Source organism: Solanum tuberosum, unplaced genomic scaffold (genome assembly GCF_000226075.1).
Source record: "Solanum tuberosum cultivar DM 1-3 516 R44 unplaced genomic scaffold, SolTub_3.0 scf00214, whole genome shotgun sequence".
NCBI classification, from domain to species: Eukaryota; Viridiplantae; Streptophyta; class Magnoliopsida; order Solanales; family Solanaceae; genus Solanum; species Solanum tuberosum.
The window spans coordinates 443555-449554 of record NW_006239139.1 but is presented as its reverse complement, the minus strand read 5'-3'; positions in this window follow the sequence as shown (position 1 = coordinate 449554).

Genomic DNA, 6000 nt, shown 5'->3' with positions numbered 1-6000 from the left:
GATGCAAAAATGGGCGTGAAAAAAATGGTTTGAGTATACATGATGGTTCCCTAAATCAATACGGAGGTCCTCACAAGATTTTTGTGAATTTTTTTAGATGCTTCGGGCGCCAGATCCATGGGCTAATACACACGAAAAATTGAGAAATTTGCGCGATTCCTAACAAAGGGCTTGTAGATGTGAAAATGGGCATGAAAAAAAATGGTGTGAGTATGTGTGATGGTTCCCCAACTCAATACGGAGGTCCTCATGTTTTTTGAGAAAATTATTTTGGGTGCTCTGGACGCCAGATCCATGAGCTAATATACACGGAAAATTGAGGAATTTGCGTGATTGCTGAAAAAAGGGACGTGGATGCGTAAATGGGCGTGAAAAAATTGTGTGAGTATACGTGATGGTTCTCCAACTCAATACGGAGGTCCACATAAAGTGTTTTGAGAAAAAAATATTGGGTGCTCCTGATGCCAGATCCACGTGCTAATACACACGAAAATTGAGGAATTTGCGCGATTCGTAAAAAATTTTCTGTAGATGCAGAAATGGGCGTAAAAAAATTTGTGTGAGTCTACATGATTGTCCCCAACTCAATACAGAGGTCTTCATAATGTGTTTTGAGAAAAAACTTTGGATGCTTCAGGGGCCAGATTTATGGGCTAATATACACGAAAAATTGAAAAATATGCGCGATTCCTAATAAAGGGCATGTAGATGCGGATATGGTTGTGAATAAAATGGTATGAACATACGTGATGGTTCCCCGACTCAATACGGAGGTCCTCATAAAGTTTTTTGAGAAAAACGTTTTGGGTCTTCCGAGCGCCAGATTCATGGGCTTATACATGAAAAATTGAGAAATTGGCGCGATTCTTAAAAGAAGGTTTGTATTTGCGGAAATGGGCGTGAAAAAAATGGTGTGAGTATACATGAATGTTTCTCCAACTCAATACTGAGGTCCTCATAAAAAATTTTGAGATTTTATTTTTGGGTGCACCGGACGCCAGATCTATGGGCTAATAAACATGAAAAAGTGAGGAATTTGCGTGATTCCTAAAAAAGGGCCTATAAATGCGGAAATAGGCGTGAAAAAATGGTGTGAATATACGTGATGGTTCCCTAACTCAATACGGAGGTCCACATATTATGTTTTGAGAAAAATGTTTTTTGTCCTCCAATACACACGAAAATTGAAAAATTTGCGCGATTAAAAAAAAAGTCTGTAGATGCGGAAATGGGAGTGAAAAAATGGTGTGAGTATACGTGAAGGTTTTCCAAATCAATACAGAGGTCCTCATAAAGTTTTGTGGACATTTTTTTTGGGTTCTTCGGGCACTAGATCCATGAGCTAATACACACGAAAAATTGAGGAATTTGCGCGATTCCTAAATTGGGCCTGTAGATGGGGAAATTGGCGTGAAAAAAATGGTGTGAGTATACGTGATGGTTCCCCAACTCAATAGAGAGGTCCTCATAAAGTTTTTTGAGAAAAACATTTTGTGTGCTCCGGGTGCCAGATCTATGGGCTAATACACACAAAAATTGAGGAAATTGCGTGATTACTGAAAAAGGGTATGTGGATGCGAAAATGGGCATGAAAAAAATATTTGAGTATACGTGATGGTTCTCCAACTCAATGTGGAAGTCATCAGAAAGAGTTTTGAGAAAAATAAACTTGGGTGCTTTTGACGCCAGATTCATGGGCTAATATACACGAAAAATTGAAGAATTTGGGTGATTCTTAAAAAAGGGCTTGTACATGCGGAAATGAGAGTGAAAAAAATTGTGTAAGTATTCGTGATGGTTCCCCAACTCAATACAGAGGTCCTTATAAAGTTTTTGAGAAAAAAAATTTGGGTGCTCCGGGGGCCAGATCCATGGGCTAATACACACGAAAAATTGAGAAATTTATACGATTCCTAATAAAAGGCATGTAGATCCGGAAATGGGCGTGAAAAAAATGGTGTGAGTATACATGATGGTTCCCCAACTCAATAAGGAGGTCCTCATAATGTTTTTTGAGAAAAATATTTTGGGTGTTCCGGAGCCAAATCCATGTGCTAATAGACACGAAAAATTAAGGAATTTGCGCGATTCCTAAAAATGGGCCGGAAGATGCAAAAATGGGCGTGAAAAAAATGGTGTGAGTATACGTGATGGTTCTCCAACTCATTATGGAGGTCTTATAAAGATTTTTGAGAAAAATATTTTTGGGTGCTCCGGGCGTCATATCCATTGGCTAATACACATGAAAAATTGAGGAATTTGCGCGATTCTTAGAAAAACGCCTGTAGATGTGGAAATGAGTGTGAAAAAAATGTTGTGAGTATATACGTGATGGTTTCCCAACTAAATACGGAGGTCCTCATAAAATGTTTTGAGAAAAAAAATTAGGTGCTCCGGGCGCTAGATTCATGGGATAAAACACACGAAACAAATAAGAAATTTGCACCATTCCTAAAAAAGGGCTTGCAGATGAGGAAATGGGTGTGAAAAAAATGGTGAGTATACGAGAATGTTTCCAACTCAGTACGGAGGTCCTCATAAAGTTATTTGAGAATTTTTTTTGGGTGTTTCGGGTGCCAAATCCATGGGCTAATACACATGAAAAATTGAGGAATTTGCGCAAGTCCTAACAAAGGGTTTGTAGATGCGGAAATGGGCGTGAAAAAAATGGTGTGAGTACATGTGATGGTTCCCCAACTAAATAAAGAGGTCTTTATAATGTGTTTTGAGAAAAAACTTTTGGGTGCTCCGTGCGCTAGATTCATTGGCTAATACACACAAAAAATTGAGGAATTTGCGCTATTTCTAAAAAAAGGTCCCTAGATGCGGAAATGGGCGTGAAAAAGATTGTGTGAGTATACATGATAGTTCCCTAACTCAATACAGAGATCCTCATAATTTTTTTTATAAAAAACATTTTGTGTGCTCCGGGCGTCAGATCCATGAGCTAATACACACGAATAATTGAGTTGTTTGCGCGATTCTTAAAAAAGGGCTTATAGATGTGGAAATGAGCGTGAAAAAAATAGTGTGAGTATACGTGATGGTTCCCCAACTTAATACAGAGGTCTTTATAATGTGTGTTGAGAAAAAACTTTTGGGTGCTCCGGGGCCAGATCCATGGGGTAATACATGATATACAGTGAATTTACGGTATTTTTAATACATTTCACTTAAGAGTTGTGTGTTTCTATAGCCATTTTGTATTGGTATTAATGTTTTTTTATCATATTTGCAGAAAATAAGTTTGGACGTGGAAGTAGAGAGACACAACTGAAGAATTGTGCAGAAAAGGGCATCTACGGTCGTGACCTAAGGACCGCAGGTCTAGTCACGTTCCGTAGGTGGTAGGCTTAGATGGACAGACAAGGCCTAAGGGAAAATCAAGGAATTCTTGACTAAGTGTGGAACCACGATTTCGAATGACGGGCCGTAGATCGACCTACGGGTCGTCCTGCAGCTCCATCAAAAGATTTAGAGAAGGGATTCTAGTACCTGATTTCGAAAGTCTAAGTATGGAACTATGGAGGAGGATCCACGGACCGTGGATCGAACCACAGTCCGTCCTGCTGATACGTCGATTGTTACTGAGAGAGGGAGATTTTGAGTTGTGGAAAATTGCTTAAGTCCCAAACCATGGAATGGACCTACGGACTGTAGGTTAGTCCACGGTCCGTAGGTCAGTGTCATAGATCGAAATCGCGTCCAGAAGTTTTATTTCCTTATTTCGTTTCCTTTTTATTTGGGACATATTTTTTCTATATATAGGGCATGTAAACCTCGTTTTTGGGGGTTAGACCTTATTACTTTTATTCTAGTTTTTGGCTTGGGAGATTAACTTGCAACTTTAGCAATTCTTGATTTCCTAAGTTCGTTTTGAAGATTTTGGCTTTGAAATTCAAGTTGAGATTCTAGGTTTATTCTTCTAATTACGTAAGTTTATGATTTCTTCATCTAAAAATATGAATTGTGTTCTTGCTACTATGGATAACCAAATCCACAACTAGGGTTGTGGAAACCATGAGCGATTAACAATGTATGAATAGTAACTAAGTAATTCTTGAAGAGTGTTATTGCATGCATTGATAATTATTTCGTTTAGAAGTCTTTTTAACGAGTGCACGCGTTACAACTCGTCTTGTTGCTACTTGCCGGACCAAGTAGGTAGTTAATAAGAAAAGAATTATCAACATAGATTTAGTGTGATACTATCTAATAGTCTAATGTCAATTGGTGCGAGGGTGAAAACTAAGCCATACATTGATGTGATGTCTAATATGAGGTAAAGGTAAGGGTTAGCAAATTATATACATGTAGTCAGACCAAAGTGCGGGGTGAAATTCTCTAGTTGCCGGACCAAGGAATTAGAGATACCTAACTTATCACTTTGCATGTAATACACTAGGAAATGATTACTATTACTAGGATTACCGCATTATGAGCTTATTGGGAACACGTACACCCTAGTTTCTCTCTCTTATTGATAACAACAAAGTTTGAATCTTGTTCGTTTGTTACCTAACAACAATCAATTATTTGTTTCACAACCCCCCCCCCCCTTTACTTACTTGTCTCGAAAATACGCTGACTAAACGAATATAATCGTCGATTAAGTTTAAGTCTAAACCATAATCCTCGTGGGATCGACCCCAACCTACAAGTTGGGTTCTTTATTTGACAACGATTGCTTATACTTCTTTAGGGAGGTGTAATTTGAGCATATCAATACACACGAAAAATTGAGGAATTTGCGCTATTCTTAAAAATGGACCTGTAAATACCAAAATGGGCGTGAAAAAATGGTTTGAGTATACGTGATGGTTCCCCAACTAAATACGGAGGTCCTTATAAAGTGTTTTGAGAAAAACTTTTGGATTCTCCGAGCGCCAGATCCATGGGCTAATAAACATGAAAAATTGGGAATTTGCGCGATTTCTAAAAAAAGGCTTAGAAATTCACAAATGGGTGTTAAAAAATTGGTGTGAGAATACATGATGTTTCTCCAACTTAATACGGAGGTACTTATAAAGTTTTCTGAGAAAATATTTATGGGTCCTCTGGGCGCTAGATCCATGGGCTAATAAACATGAAAGTTTGAGAAGTTTGCATTCATAAAAAAGGGCCTATAGATGCGGAAATAGGCATGAAAAAATGATGTGACTATACGTGATGGTTCCCCAACTCAATACGGAGGTCCTCATAATGTTTTTGAGAAAAAAAAGTTTTTGGCGCTACGGGCGCCAGATCTATGGTCTAATATACACGAAAAATTGAGGAATTTAAGCGATTCCCAAAAATGGCTTGTATATGCGGAAATGAGCGTGAAAAAATTAGTGTGAGTATACGTGAAGGTTTCCAAACTCAATACGGAGGTCTTATAATGTGTTTTGAGAAAAAAAATTGGTTGTTCCTGTCGCCGGTTCAATGGGATAATACACTTGAAAATTTGAGAAATTTGCGCGATTCCTAAAAAAGGGAATGTAGATGAAGAAATGGGTGTGAAAAAAATGGTGTGAGTATACGTGATGGCTCCACAACTTAATACAAAGGTCCTCATAAAGTTTTTTGAAAAAAATATTTGGGTGCTCCGGAGCGAGATCGATGGGCTAATACAAACAAAAATTTAAGGAATTTGCGCGATTACTGAAAAAGGCATGTAGATGTGAAAGTGGGCGTAAAAAAATTGTGTGAGTATAAGTGATTGTTCCCCAACTTAATGCGAAGGTCCTCATAAAGTATTTTGAGAAAAAAAAACTTGGTGCTCTTGACGCCAGATCAATGGTCTAATACATACGAAAACTTGAGGAATTTGGGTAATTCCTAAAAAAAGGCATGTATATGCGAAAATGAGCATGCAAAAAATAGTGTGAGGATACGTGATGGTTCCTCAACTCAATACAGAGATCCTCATAATATTTTTTGAGGAAAGATGTTTGGGTGCTCCGGGCGCCAGATCCATGGGCTAATATACACACGAAAAATTGAGGAATTTGCGCGATT